Genomic DNA, 16,297 nt, shown 5'->3' with positions numbered 1-16,297 from the left:
ACGTTGCGTTACATTGTAACGCTGGACGTTATTGGTAGGTGCAGCATGCTGTGCGCTCTACGTTAGACTGTTTGCACATGCTCAGTAATTTGTTTTTTTTTTATATTTTTGTGCAGGAGAGGAGGAGGGGAGCCACATGGCTAATTAATATTCACTGCACTGCAGTGTTTTCTTCCTGGAGCGGCCGCTTATTTGCTGGCGGGACCACGTGATGCGGAGTGTTCCGATCACGTGGTCTCCGCAGTCTATACTGCGCACCAAGAGCTGCATAACGCGGCTCACTCTGGCGTCCTCCTACAACACCACCAGGCGTTGCGTTAGGGGCACGTTATGCAACCTTAACATCCCCTAAAACGCAACGTCTTGGTGTGAAAGAGGCCTTAAGCCACCAGCATGCAGAAAAATACTCAGGATAATGTTGACAGTATTTTTTCACCTACTTTTTGGTACTTTCTCTATTGCAAAGTTATTTTGAACAGAAGAGAAAAAAAATTATCTCCTAGGGGAAAACTTTAGAGAAAAATTAAATTAGATTTAAAGAATGTTAAGGCCCCTTCCCCAGTTGCGTGATGTGTGCAATGCAGGTTGCCGTAGCAACGCACGGCTTTTGCGTTGCTCTGCAATTATTATTTATTTAGAAAGCGCCAATGTATTCCGTGGCTCTGTGCAAAATAGGAAAACCAACAAGGGGTACATAATGATACAGACAATGATATACATCAAATATGGACACTGGTACAAAATACAGAACTGGTGATTACAAATTCTCTCTGATGCAGCGCAGATCCTATTTATATTGCATGGAAATGTACTGCATTTGTGCAAAAATTGCGTGCAGCCATGCATTGCGTTCCCGCGCTGAAGAGCAATGCATGAATGTAAACCTAAGGCAGTATGGTCTCTGGATTTCTGAGGTCCTTGCATATTGCATACACTGCTACGCACAAGTGGGGAAGGCGGGGCATAAATGTCCAGATATATTCATGTGTGCACACCCCCTATCCTGCACAGCAGTGTTGTGCACCTGTGGACAAGCCCGGACATTGTCACATGGGAAGTGGGCGGAGTGTGCTTAGTGCCTATGCAAATACTCACCTTCACATAGTCAGTATCTGCATTGGCACTTTGGAGGCTGCTCGGATACCCTGGCACTCTATCACGTGAAGCCACTGGTATTTTGTGGTGTCATATGCCAGCGATTTGCAAGGTAAGGCTACTTTTATTACATAGAATTGTTGCTAGGTTCTCCTTACATTTTTTTTTATTTTTGGTTGGTTTTAAATGGTTTTATTTATTTATTTGACCTCTGATAGGTTGACTATGCAGCAGGTGTGCATTGCCCAGAGTAACATTGTACAGTTATTCCACTTATATTCATGTTCAAAGGTGAAATGTTAGTATTTATTAAAAAATGGCTGCATTCTTATTTTCAAATAACACTGGGTGTTCAAAAGTCTGGTACACACATCCAATTCTGATTGGCCAATTTTACCACCTCCATGTAGTAGGAGGGTCAGCAGATATTGAATACTATGAGTAGATTGTGTAAGTAAACTCTCATACTGCATGGAGGTGGTAGAATTGGTCAATCGTAATTGAAAGTTTTGTACCAGGCTTTAGGGCTCAAACCCACTATAATCTTTTTTTCTAAGCGCGAGCGATTTGAAAAAGCTCTTGCTAATCCAATGCTATGGGGGGGATTTTTTTAAAATCACATCTCTCAAGTGGGCTCACACCCATAGCATTACATTAGCAAGAGCTTTTCCAATCACAAAGCACCTAGCGGGTTCCAGGCCTTGGGCTAGGTTCCCAGTGGGCGTTGGAATTCCCTCAAGGCCAGAAACCCACCAGGAGCGATTTTCTGAGCGCTTTGCAATTTGAAATCTCTTGCTAATGTAATGCTATGGGTGTGATCTCACTTGAGCAATGTGATTTTATAAAAATCCCCCATATTATTGCATTAGTAAGAGCTTTTTTAAATCACTAGCGCTTAGAAATCGCTCCTAGTGGGTTCCTGGCCTTAGGGCTGGGACTTAACTAGAGCATTTTTTGAGCGTTGAGGGATCGCTTTCAATCACTAGCAATTTCCCTAAATGATCTGCCAATGTAAATGGATGGGACAGATTCCACTAGAGCGATTGCGATTAGGCAAATCCCAATCGCAGGACATGCAGCATTTTGGGACTGTTTCCATTCTAATGTATTGTATAGGAGTGGGGAAATCGCCCTCAAAATCACTTGCAAAGCGCTACCACAAATCACTAGCAATAGCGCTTTGTGCATGTGTTTTTCTGTATGAGGGCCCGTTTCCACTAGAGCAGGGGTCTCAAACTCGCGGCCCGCGGGCCATTTGCGGCCCTCGATACAATATTTTGTGGCCCTCGCTGGCAAAAGCTTCCTTTATAGTTTGCTTCAGTGCTCCCAAGCAATCCGCTGCATCCCCGCCGCTAAACGAGGGCTGCAGAGCCCCCAAATCGCCGGGAAGGGGGGGGGGCAATCCGCCAGCATTTCCTGGAAGGGGCAGAGCTTTCAGCTTCAGCTCTGCCCCTCCTGACATCATTCGCCGCACGGATCGCCGCCTCTCCCCGCTCCTCTCTGTGAAGGAAGAGTGAGAGGGGCGGGCAGAGGCGGCAATGCTCCGCGATTGTGAAATCCCTTATGCGGCCCAGCCTCATCCTGACTTTGCCTCCTGCGGCCCCCATGTAAATTGAGTTTGAGACCCCTGCACTAGAGCGAATCTGCATGCGTTGTCTGCATGCAGATTTGCATAACAAATACAAGTGGATGGGACTGTTTCCACTTGTCAGGATTTCTGAGCGTTTTTCTGTGCAGAAAAAGCGGTGTGCGAATCGCATACAATGTAATTAAATAGGAAAAACGCATGTGTTTTTGCCATGCATTTTTCTATGCGTTTTCGGGGAGAAACTATGGAAAAAGCACACCAGCATTGACATGGTTAAAAAACGCTTGGTCACAAAACGCATGCGAAATCGCATGGAAAAACGTATCCGCATGCAAAGTCGCACATGCGTTTTCCGCACTGGAATCGCACCGCACCAATGGAAACGCACCCTCAGTCTTTAGACACTAGACAGTGCTGCATTGCTGTCTGCATGTAAAAAAACACATTCAAGTGTGAACTAATCCATTGATTAACATTGATCCTCAGATTTCCTAGGCAGAAAATGCACAGAAAAACAGACAAGTGTGAATCCAGCCTTAAAGCGGACCTGAACTCAGATCATCTTCTCTGCTCTAAAAGATACACAACTACATAATATACATAATAACCTTTTAAACAAAAAAAAAAGTCTTTGTTACAGTTGATACAAATCCTGCAATAAATCGGCAGTGTATCTACTTCCAGTTTTCATGGAAGCAGACATACTGTTAACATCGTGTGTTTACAAATAAGCTGCTCTGCTGAGGTAGCGAGCTGACACAGCTGAGAGACCAAATTTCAACTTGTGATTAGACACAAATGAAGGAGAATTACAGGCTAAACTCTCTAAATACATACAGGGTGCATTTCTCTGTTTTCCTTCTGTCCTGTGCAAATGAATGGAAAGATCGGGTTGCCATGTTGTAGCACTGATTCTCTTCCGATTTGATATAATTATTGAATTTTAAATGGCAAAATTTAAAATACTTTCATATAATTTGCACAGGAGCCAACCCAGGATTTTAAAGGGGGGGGGGGATTCCTGAAAGGTCTCCCTCAGCCACGCACAATATAGTATAATTATATGGTAGGACATCATGCTGGGTACACATAATGCAATTTCCCGACCGACCAACAACGGGATCGATCAGAAGCAGTTTGGATACAGATAATAATGAGGACAGCTGACATTGGTGATGAAGGGGAAAGTGAAGCATTCACACACCAGAGCTGCTTCATGCTTTGTATACACGCTGCTGCTCCATCCAAAGTCAACTGTAGCAGGGAAAGAAAGGGGGCAGTGCTGTGAGCTGCATCCTGCAGATAATCTGGTGTCTCACCTTGTGCTGTTGCCCACCACACTGCACTGGCCCTGGTCTAAGGGGGGATTCTGGGCAGCTGTAATTCCCCCCCCCCCCCTGCGTTTTCCTATGCGCAGGTAGCAGAAATTTGGCAAATATGACAGATTTTGGACCAGTCCATCTCCCTATAGGTGAATCTCAGTGCTTTCTTTATTTTCTAAAGCACTTGCTGAACTGCAGTTGCTCAGTCTAACTGCCAATTTACATATCAAAATTTGTCATGATAGTGGTCCTTTAAAGCAGGAATGAAATGGAACAGGAAAGTCACGCCGTACAGTGCGTTGCGTATAGTCGAGAAACGTATGCTTCACCGTCACTGGTAACGCAAGCATTTTGCATTGCAGTTGTTTGGGATGCCGCAAACCACACCTGCTGTAGTGTGAACGCAGCATAGATGTTGGATTGCAGTGCGCCGTTCCGTGTTACAAAGCGGCATTTATGCTGCACTGCAACGCACCACTGTGAACGTAGCCTTAGGGCTTATTTCCACTATGTGCGGTGAGGTCTGATGTTAAGCCGTGCGGGGGAAATCATGGATAGCATGCTGCAGATTTCCACAGCAAGCATCCGAGTCCCCATTGCCACTAACAGGAAGCCGAATGTTGTCACATCCGGTTGTTCGGACGCCAACTGGAAGTACTGTGGCAGGATGCAATGCAGTGATCGCATCCTAAATGCCAGTGGAAACGGGCCCTAAGGCCTTGTTCACATTGTGTTCCGTCCGCGTTTTTTTCCCGATTTCTCTCCGTTGGACGGTTTTCTTAAGCGCTTTTCTAAGCACTTTTGCAGAGCAATTGCAGTGAACTCTTTGATCGGGAAAAGAATAAATACAATGCGATTTTGTGAGCGTTTTGCTTTTTTCCTATACCTTCCATTGTTTGTGAGCGTTTTGCTTTTTTCCTATACCTTCCATTGATGCGGAATCGCCTCAAAATGGCCGAGACACCGCTTATCTGAGCGGACCGGAAATGAACCGCTCAGATGTGAACTTTCTCATAGAGAAACTTTGCACATGCACTTTCAGGGTGATTTTGAAAATCACCAGCGCTTAAAAAATGACAAAAACGCCCCTAGTGTGAACGAGCACTAAGGCCTTTATAGTCGTTTTTTTTGTAAAATTTTAAGCTCGGGTGATTTTCAAAATGGCCCTGAAAGCGCTTGTGCAATGATTCTCTATCAGAGAGTTCATATCAGAGCGGGTCGTTTGTGAACCGCTTTGAAACGCGGTGCTTGGGCCATTTTTCTAGGCGATTTGCCTCAATGGAAGGTATAGGAAATACGCAAAATGTTCACAAAATCGATTTGGCGTTATTTTTTCCGGATCAAAAGGCGAAGGCGCTCTGCAAAAGTGCTTACAAAAACGAGTGAACGCCCAAAAAATCGCGGAAAAAAACGCGGGGAAAAAAAGCCCACCGTGGAAGGCCAAATGCAATGTGATCAAGGACTTATGCTACATACTAGTGATGGGAATTCCGGCTCTTCTCGGAGAATCGTCTCTTCTGAATCGGCTCCCATTAAAGAGCCGTCTCTTACGGCTCTGAATCGGCTTTTCATTAAATATCTCTAGACACCACTCAGAATCGGAGTAAAAGCCCCGCCCCGTCTCCATGACAACTCCAGACTGCTTCTCTGACTGGGCAATCCCTCCTGCTACTGCTCTGCTCCGCCCCATACACTCCTACAAGCTGCAAAAGGAGGACTACATCTCCAAGCATGCCTCAGCGCCCTTTATTACACAGCAAATCAGAGCTGTGTTGGGCGGCTGAGGCATCGGCTCTTTCTAAACCGAGAACCGGCTCTTGTCGTTCACATCCGGCTCATTCGCGAACGACCCATCACTACTACGTACACACCTGCGATAATGATCGTTTACTACGAACGATAGTTCTGCGACGAACGATAGTTGCACGTGGAAAGGAATAAATGCAAATTAGTAACAGAGAACGTTGTGCAGTGATTATTATCGCTGAAACGAACGATCACTAAAGAATAAGTGCGTGCGCACACAGATATGACGTGCTATGATCGTCGAATGTACACACAGTAACGATCTTTGGCCTTTAAAAAAACAATCGTTACGCAGCGAAGCGAATCAAAAGAAAAGTGTGTATATTTCACAAAAGTAACAAAACACAAAAACATATATATACATACATACCTATGTTAGTGGATTGCATGCTGTTTAACAAATAATGTTGTAAAAAACATTTATATTCACAGCAAGATTGTGTATTTATTTATTTTTTTTAATTTTCAAAGAACGATCGCTACGAAACACACACCACAGGAAATATGTAGGTTACATCTATATGCGCAGTTGCGCACTGCTTTCAGGAACGATCGTTCTCGCGCAATTGCTGTACACACCTTTCATTTACAGCGATGATCGCGCGATATGATCCAACGTTTTGGAAAATTCGCTCGTGCAATGATTGCACTTTTCTCGCTCACCTTAACGATCGTTTCTGATGGCGACGGAAAGGACTTTACGCAATTGTCGGAAGAGCGATCGTTAATTAGATGTTATGAACGATCATTATCGCAAGTGTGTACGCAGCACTAGGCTCCTTTTTCTGAATTAGTTCATGGGATCCAATTGAGTAACAACCAACCCTGTAACATTTAAATGTTCACAAATGTTATTTGTGTCTCCATTTCTTTGTCGGCTACAAATTCTACATTATAAATAGAGAGGCTCAGTGAGATGCAAAGAATTCACACTTGCATGCACATTTAATGCAGAAGGTATGTAGTTTGAAACTGGGCCATTGAAGTTCAGCAGAAGGTGTATTTTGTTCTACTAGTTCCAAGCTGCTCCCAATTTATAGGCAAGTCTGAATTATTTGCATGCTATTGACCATCTCTGATTATAAATATATGAATACTGTGATCCATTCTGTGCCTCAACGTTCTAAATATCTGAACTGAACTATACGAAACTTAAAGGATACCAAGGATGCCAGAGCCGAAGGGCTGTAGTAAAAACAAAATATGCAGTGGGTAGAGGGTTAAAAGCAAATACTAAGGGCCAGAGCCCACTGAGGCAGTTGTATCCGCTTCTGTCCGCTTTTCAGCATCCCTAACAGTGAAGTGTAACTGAAAAGCGGACACACCTGTGTCAGTGGGCTCAGGCCCTTACTGCGCCTCCATATTCCCTTCCGTCACTTGCTATTCTCCTACAATCAGTGCTGTTCTCCCTGGTGACTCCAAACCCAGACATACTGCGCCGCGCATGCGCAGTATGTCCATTCTGCTCCCCTGTGGCCGTGCAGTGATGTCACAGAACAGGAGCGCACCCGCTCCCTCCCTTTCCTGCTCCTTCGTCCTGACGTCGGTACGCAGGAGCAGGGGGGAGCGCGCACGCACGCACCTGTCCTGTGGCATCACTGAGCCACGGCCACAGGGAAGCAGAACGGACATACTGTGCATGTGCAGCATATCTGGGTTTGGAGTTGCGAGTGAGAACGGCAAAGATTGTAGGAGAACGGCAAATGATGGAGGGGGAAGGGAGGTGCGGTGAGTATTTGCTTTTAACCCTCTACTCTCTGCACATTCCGTTTTTACCAGAGCCCTCCGGCTCTGATATCCTTTAGGCTTCTTTCCCACTAGGACGTTGCGTTTTAGGGGACGTTATGGTCGCATAACGTGCCCCTAACGTAACGCCTGGTGGTGCTGGATGTGGACGTCAGACTGAGCCGCGTTGTGCAGCTCACTCTGGCGTCCGTGATGCGTACTCTTGGACGCATGCGGCATCACGTGGTCCCGCCAGCCAATCGCCGCACAGAGCTGCCGCTCCAGGAAGTAAACACTGCACGTCACACCGTGCAGTGAATATTAATTAGCCATGTGCCTGGCCGCTCTCCGCTCCTCCCCAACGTTACTGAGCATGTGCAAGCAGTCTAACGCGGCTTAGCCGCGTATAAGGTACTGCATGCAGTACGTTATCTTGAGGTGCAGCGTTACTGTGTAACGCAACGTGGGCACTGTGAACAGCCCATTGTTTTTTCATTACTGTGCGGTGGGGTGCGTTACAGGCTGCTCTAACATGCGCCTGTAACGTCCCACTGTGAAAGCAGCCTGAAGGCTCCGCTCACAGTGGTGCATTGCAAAATAACAGCCCCTTTGTAATTCAGCTTGCCGCACTGCAATCCACCACCTATGTGATGTTCAAAGTGCAGCGGGTGCGTTGCGGTATAGTGTCGTCCAGCATGGTAACTCACTGCATGCAAGCCGTGTGTTACCACAAAATGTGTGTATTAACAATGACCATGAAGTATACCTCTCATTTAGGTTGAGTCATTAAAATTTAAGGGAGTGCACGTAACTTTAAGAGCACGTGCTTTGCAACAGGACCGCGCGTAGCATGCGCTTGGTGGTTTAACCTATGCTGCTTAGCGCATTCAATTTTAATGAATCACCTAATTGACTGTATGCTGCGCAACACGCGGATAACATGTATTGCTGCTTTTCTGATGTATTGCGTTGCATTCCTGCTGTCGCAGGGAATGCAATGGCCACTGTATATACAGTGGTTTTCAAAAGTATTTGGCCCCCTTGAAGTTTTCCACATTTTGTCACATTACTGCCACAAACATGAATCAATTTTATTGGAATTCCACATGAAAGACCAATACAAAGTGGTGTACACGTGGGAAGTGGAACGGAAATCATACATCATTCCAAACATTTTTTACAAATAAATAACTGCAAAGTGGTGTGTGCATAATTATTCAGCCCCCTGAGTCAATACTTTGTAGAACCACCTTTTGCTGCAATTACAGCTGCCAGTCTTTTAGGGTATGTCTGTACCAGCTTTGCACATCTAGAGACTGAAATCCTTGCCCAGAGCAGGGACAAGGTCCTCCAGCACCCAAGGCTGAGACACCAAAGTGCGCCCCTCCATCCCTCCCACCTCAGCTGTCACACACGGATTGCTATTAGACTAAGAGGGCCACAGGGCCCACAACCTTCCCAACACCTTAATATCTAGTTATCTGGCTTGCAGTCACTGCCATGTATCCCCTTTTCTTATTTCTTTCTGCTTCATACACTATTAGGAATGAATGAATTCTGCGCCCCCTCCTACACCGCGCCCTGAAGCTGGAGCCTCTCCAGCCTATGCCTCGACCCGGCCCTGTCCTTGCCCATTCTTCTTTGCAAAACAGCTCCAGCTCAGTCAGATTAGATGGACAGCGTTTGTGAACAGCAGTTTTCAGATCTTGCCACAGATTCTCGATTGGATTTAGATCTGGACTTTGACTGGGCCATTCTAACACATGGATATGTTTTGTTTTAAACCATTCCATTGTTGCCCAGGCTTTATGTTTATGGTCATTGTCCTGCTGGAAGGTGAACCTCCACCCAAGTCTCAAGTCTTTTGCAGACTCCAAGAGGTTTCCTTCCAAGATTGCCCTGTATTTGGCTCCATCCATCTTCCCATCAACTCTGACCAGTTTCCCTGTCCCTGCTGAAAAGAAGCACCCCCAGAGCATGATGCTGCCACCACCATATTTTACAGTGGGGATGTTATGTTCAGAGTGATGTGCAGTGTTAGTTTTCCGCCACACATAGCGTTTTGCATTTTGGCCAAAAAGTTCCATTTTGGTCTCATCTGACCAGAGCACCTTCTTCCACATGTTTGCTGTGTCCCCCACATGGCTTGTGGCAAACTGCAAACAGGACTTCTTATGCTTTTCTGTTAACAATGGCTTTCTTCTTGCCACTCTTCCATAAAGGCCAACTTTGTGCAGTGCACGACTAATAGTTGTCCTATGGACAGATTCCCCCACCTGAGCTGTAGATCTCTGCAGCTCGTCCAGAGTCACCATGGGCCTCTTGACTGCATTTCTGATCAGCGCTCTCCTTGTTCGGCCTGTGAGTTTAGGTGGACGGCCTTGTCTTGGTAGGTTTACAGTTGTGCCATACTCCTTCCATTTCTGAATGATCGCTTGAACAGTGCTCCGTGGGATGTTCAAGGCTTTGGAAATCTTTTTGTAGCCTAAGCCTGCTTTTAAATTTCTCAATAACTTTATCCCTGACCTGTCTGGTGTGTTCTTTGGACTTCATGGTGTAGTTGCTCCCAATATCCTCTTAGAACACCTCTGAGGCCGTCACAGAGCAGCTGTATTTGTACTAACTTTAGATTACACACAGGTGCACTCTATTTAGTCATTAGCACTCATCAGGCAATGTCTATGGGCAACTGACTGACCAAAGGGGGCTGAATACTTACGCACACCCCACTTTATTTATTTGTTGTATTTATAAAGCGCCAACATATTACGCAGCGCTGGACATTAATTTAGGTTACAGACAATATTTAGGGGTGACAAACAGCAATATGACAATACAGGAATACAAGAAAACCAGATCACACAGCACAGTATGAGTACAAGGTAATGCTTAGTCAGTCACTGGATGGGAGCATGGAGTTAGGCAAGTTAGGTTCACTCAAATGCATAGCATGGGTGCACAGTAATAGAGGTGCATGATCAGGTAGGACACAAAAGGAGTGAGGACCCTGCCCAAAGGCTTACAATCTAGAGGGAGAGGTAGGGACACGAGAGGTAGGGGACCAGAGTTCGGCTGTGGGTTTAGAGCAATTGTGAGGGGTGGTAGGCAAGAGTGAAAAGGTGAGTTTTGAGGGCCTTCTTGAAGGTGTTGAAGGAGGGGGCTGCCCTAATGGGTGGAGGTAGGGAGTTCCATAGTGTCGGAGCGGCTCTTGAGAAGTCTTGGAGGCGTGCATGGGACTGGGTGATGCGGGGGACGGTCAGGCGAAGTTCATTGGAGGAGCGGAGTGAGCGGCTTGGTGTGTATCTCTGAGTAAGATCAGAAATGTAGGTTGGACAGGTTTTGTGGATGGATTTGTAGGTCAGACACAATATCTTGAATCTGATTCTGGACTGGATAGGAAGCCAGTGGAGGGATTCACGGAGGGGAGCCGCCCTGGTGGAGCGATGGGAGGAGTGGATAATTCTGGCAGCCGCATTCATGATGGACTGCAGTGGGGCTATTCGGGTCTTAGGGAGTCCAGACAGAAGGGCATTGCAGTAGTCGAGGCGGGAAATTATGAGGGAATGGATGAGGAGTTTGGTGGTGGCAGGGGTCAGGAAAGGGCGAATCTTACAGATGTTACGAAGGTGGAAGTTGCAGGACTTTGTGAGGTTTTGGATGTGGGGAGTGAAGGAGAGTGCGGAGTCCAGAGTGACACCCAGACAGCGGGCTTGAGAGGTAGGGTGAATAGTAGTGTGGTTAACAGTGACCTGCACATCTGGGAGGTCCAGGGATGACCGGGGTGGGAAGATCATAAATTCCGTTTTGTCTAGATTTAGTTTTAGGAACCTAGCGGACATCCAGGAGGAGATGGCAGATAGGCAGGAGGAGACCTTGTCCATGGTAGTGGTGGATATGTCAGGGGTGTGGAGATAGATTTGGATGTCATCTGCATACAGATGATAGTTAAAACCCATGGAGGAGATAACCTTGCAAATGGAGGATGTGTATAGGGAGAACAGTAGGGGGCCAAGGACCGAGCCTTGGGGGACTCCCACTGAGAGGTGGTTGGGGGTGGACGAGGACTCATTGAAGGAGGTCGTGAAGGAGCGGTTGGAGAGGTAGGATGAAAGCCAGGTCAGGGCGAGATCGTGAATGCCCATGGATTGGAGGGACTGGAGGAGTAGGGGATGATCTACTGTATCAAAAGCTGCTGAAAGGTCAAGGAGGAGGAGAATGGTGTATTTACCTGACCACTTTGGTGAGAGCCGTTTCGGTTGAGTGGGCAGGCCGAAATCCAGATTGCAGTGGGTCTAGTAGTGAGTTGGCATTGAGGTACTGGGTCAGGCGTTTGTGAACCAGACGCTCAAGGAGTTTTGAGGCGAAGGGGAGGAGGGAGATCGGGCGGTAGTTGGAGTTGGAGGGTAGCGAGGGGTCGAGGGAGGGTTTCTTGCAGTTATTTATTTGTAAAAAATGTTTGGAATCATGTATGATTTTCGTTCCACTTCTCACATGTACACCACTTTGTATTGGTCTTTCACATGGAATTCCAATAAAATTGATTCATGTTTGTAGCAGTAATGTGGCAAAATGTGAAAAACTTCAAAGGGGCCGAATACTTTTGCAAGCCACTGTAAATGTCTGAACAGAGGCGCCAAAATAGGATATAGGATAAAAACGTCTAAAAACAGTTTAAAAGGCGGAAGTTGGTGGACTTATCTCCCTCGAGGAAAAACAGACAAAAATTCGTTATTTTTAACATAGAAAAATAACATTTATTTGTAGCTCCAGTTTGCAACGCGTTTTGCGGGCAAAGTCCCGCCTCATCAGGCAATCGGTGGAGAAAAAACTAGTAGTTGTCTGTAACACAGCCGAGCGCCTCTGGGCCACTGTGACCCTAGCCTAAATGTTCAAGAGGGTGCTGTCGACTTTATCACATTAGCGGTATTTCCCTGTGAGGTTTACCATTGGGTCACCTCAAGCAGACTAGCGCCTATATGAATACATTTTTTTAAAATGCTACTCACTGGTAAGGGTTTTTTTTTCATACCATGAATTTCTATGTAATGTGCCCATTAGCGCACATTTTACCCAAAAACACACAGCAACTCACATTGGGATTCACACTGGGGCATTGCGTTGGACAATATAGTCGCACAGCAAACGCGATGGAATTATATTGTAATGGTATATTCAGAGGTGCAATGTCATCCAAGGCATGCTGTACAGTCCTGGAAGTTGAAGTTCCAGCAAAGCATACTTTTCTTGAACTGTAAACCTAAAGTGCTCACATAAGGTGTACACACGTCGGATTTTTCCAAACAACCGGTCGTTTGGACGTCAGATCGGGCGTGTGTACAAACGGCCGTTTAGCTAATAAGACTGGTTTTGCCGGATCCGCTGGGTGGATCGGTCAAATCCAGTCTTATCAGCTGAATGACCGTTTGTACACATGGCTGATTTGACGTCCAAACGACTATTGCTAATGCAATGCTATGGGGGATTTTCATAAAATCAAATCGCTCAAGTGGGATCACACCCATAGCATTACATTACCAAGAGTTTTCAAATCGCAAATTGCTCAGAAAATCGCTCCTAGTGGGTTTCTGGCCTAACAGCTAAAGCAGCAACAAATTAACTACATATTTTACAGGGGTGGGAGCAGGATTTGAGTGGGGTGACGGTGTCCACCTGCTTTTTCCAGAATGTGGACGCCGTCCACTCTGGCATGTGTGTAGAAGAGCAGCGCAGAGAAGGAGAGCTTTGGAGACAGCGGGGAAGGGCGAACGTCTTCCCCCCCCCCCCCTCTCCCCCCCCTTCCTTTCCCTCACCTTGTGGCTCCCCTTTAAAGTGGGCGGAATCTTACTCTACTCAAGACCAGACTAGCCGCGCACAGAGCAGAGCGTCCCTTCCAGCAGAAAGACCGGCTGAAAGTCTCCACCCACTTTAGCCGCTGAGATTTAAAAAATACCGGAGGGAGAGCGAGGGAGGGAGAGCCCTAAGGTGAGGGAAGGGGGGGGAGACGTCCGCCCTTCCCCGCTGATCCCCTCCTGCTGGGGGGGACACCTGGCTACCTGGGGACATATACACCTGGCTACATATACTGGGCACATATCCCCCTGCCTACATATACTGGGCACATAAACCTCTGGCTACATATACTGGGCACATAAACCTCTGGCTACATATACTGGGCACATAAACCTCTGGCTACATATACTGGGCACATATACCTCTGGCTACATATACTGGGCACATATACCTCTGGCTACATATACTGGGCACATATACCCCTGCCTACATATACTGGGGACATATACCCCTGGCTACATATACTGGGCACATGTACTCCTGCCTACATATACTGGGGACATCTACCTCTGGCTACATATACTGGGCACATATCCTCCTGGCTACATATACTGGGCACATATCCCCCTGGCTACATATACTGGGCACATATCCCCCTGCCTGCATATACTGGGCACATATCCCCCTGCCTGCATATACTGGGCACATATCCCCCTGCCTGCATATACTGGGCACATATCCCCCTGCCTGCATATACTGGGCACATATCCCCCTGCCTGCATATACTGGGCACATATCCCCCCTGCCTGCATATACTGGGCACATATCCCCCTGCCTGCATATACTGGGCACATATCCCCCTGCCTGCATATACTGGGGATATATACACCTGGCGACATATACTGGGCACATATCCCCCTGCCTGCATATACTGGGCACATATCCCCCTGCCTGCATATACTGGGGATATATACACCTGGCGACATATACTGGGCACATATCCCCCTGCCTGCATATACTGGGGATATATACACCTGGCGACATATACTGGAGACTACTACACACCTGGCTACTTATGGAACATGTACACCTGGCCACCTATTCTGTGGACATCTATACACCTGGCTACCTATTCTGGGGACATTATACACCTGGCTACCTATTCTGGGGATAACTATACTCATGGCTTCTTATACTGGGGACACCTGTAGACCTGGCTACCTATGCTGGGGGTACCTATTTTGGGGGAACTGCTGTCAGATTATCTGCATTTTTGGGGGACCGCTGTTAACAGATTAAGTGTATTTTGGGGAACAGCTGCCAGATTATGTGTATGTTAGGGGAATGGCTGCTGCCAGATTACGTGTATTTTGGAGAACAGCTTCCAGATTATGTGTATGTTAGGAGAACGGCTGCTTCCAGATTACGCGTATTTTGGGGAACTGCTGCCAGATTGTGTATGTTTGGGGGACCACTGCTGCCAGATTACATGTATTTTGGGTGTTGCGTGTATTTTGGGTGATCCGCTGTCAGATTTCGCGTATTTTGGGGAACTGCTTCCAGATTATGTGTATGTTGGGGGAACTGCTACATTGTCTATTTTGGGGGAACCACCACTATTTTGGAGGAACTTCTACCAGATTACGTGGAGAGACAGAAGCTTTATGGGAAACAGAGAGGGATCAGCTGACTCCCTTGGTCAGCTGATCCCAGGATGTATGCGGATTGGCTGGAGGGGCTGGGGCGGCGCTGATCAGCGCTACACTATATAACCACTCGCCTTTCAGTCTCATGTTGTCTGCCGTTGCAAATACTTTATGTGTTAGCACACAGACCTCAGTCAGATCCTACAGTGTGTTAGAACCAGGAAGGACCTGGGAATTCACACTGAGCTAGATTACTCTCGCATACTGTGTCAATGCTATTTTATGCTATAGACTAGTTCCAGGGTGTTGTGACTACGGACCTCACACCCAAGCCTAGGAAACTGTGTCAATGCTATGTTATGCTATAGACTAGTTCCAGGGTGTTGTGACTACGGACCTCACACCCAAGCCTAGGAAACTGTGTCAATGCTATGTTATGCTACAGGCTAGTTCCAGGGTGTGGTGACTACGGACTGCACACCCAAGACTAGCATTGTGTACTTGTACTTCATTAGCCCGGTTCCAGGGTGTAGAGAGCTAGGATCTCACACCCAGTTAGGGCAAGACTGTTCTCCTTAGCAGCAGGGCATCCTGCAATCTAGCCTAGGTCCCTCTCCTAGGGAGCTTTGGCTACAGGGATTCACCCACAGTCTGGGGTGAATTCCCTTCATTACTACCTCCAGTCCCTCTGGTGGTTCTTACTCAAAGTGGTACTGTTACATCATACACTCATATCTCAGGTGTCCAGAGGTTAGACACACCTGGATTATTGGTGATGCTGCAGATCATCCATAATCTGGTGTATATCTGTATTACTGGTGATTCTGCAGATCGCCAATAATTGGATTCTCTCTGCGTGTTGACACCAATCATTACATTTCCCATTTTGAAGCATCTCTGACTTTTCTGACCACCTGTCATGTTTCATGAGGTGCTAAAATTCCAGGATCGTATAAATAACCCCCAAATGACCCCATTTTGGAAAGAAGACATCCCAAAGTATTCACTGAGAGGCATGGTGAGTTCATAGATTTTATTTTTTGTCACAAGTGGAAAATGACACTTTGTGACAAAAAAAAAAACTTTCCATTTCTTCTAACTTGCGACAAAAAAAAAATGAAATCTGCCACGGACTCACTATGCTCCTCTGTGAATACCTTGAAGTGTCTACTTTCCAAAATGGGGTCATTTGTGGGGTGTGTTTACTGTCCTGGCATTTTGGGGGGTGCCTAATTGTAAGCACCCCTGTAAAGCCTAAAGGTGCTCATTGCACTTTGGGCCCCTTAGCGCAGTTAGGCTGCAAAAAAGTGCCACACATGTGGTAT

The sequence above is a fragment of the Hyperolius riggenbachi genome, chromosome 10 (genome assembly GCF_040937935.1).
Source record: "Hyperolius riggenbachi isolate aHypRig1 chromosome 10, aHypRig1.pri, whole genome shotgun sequence".
NCBI classification, from domain to species: domain Eukaryota; kingdom Metazoa; phylum Chordata; class Amphibia; order Anura; family Hyperoliidae; genus Hyperolius; species Hyperolius riggenbachi.
Note: the sequence above shows the minus strand (reverse complement) of the source record.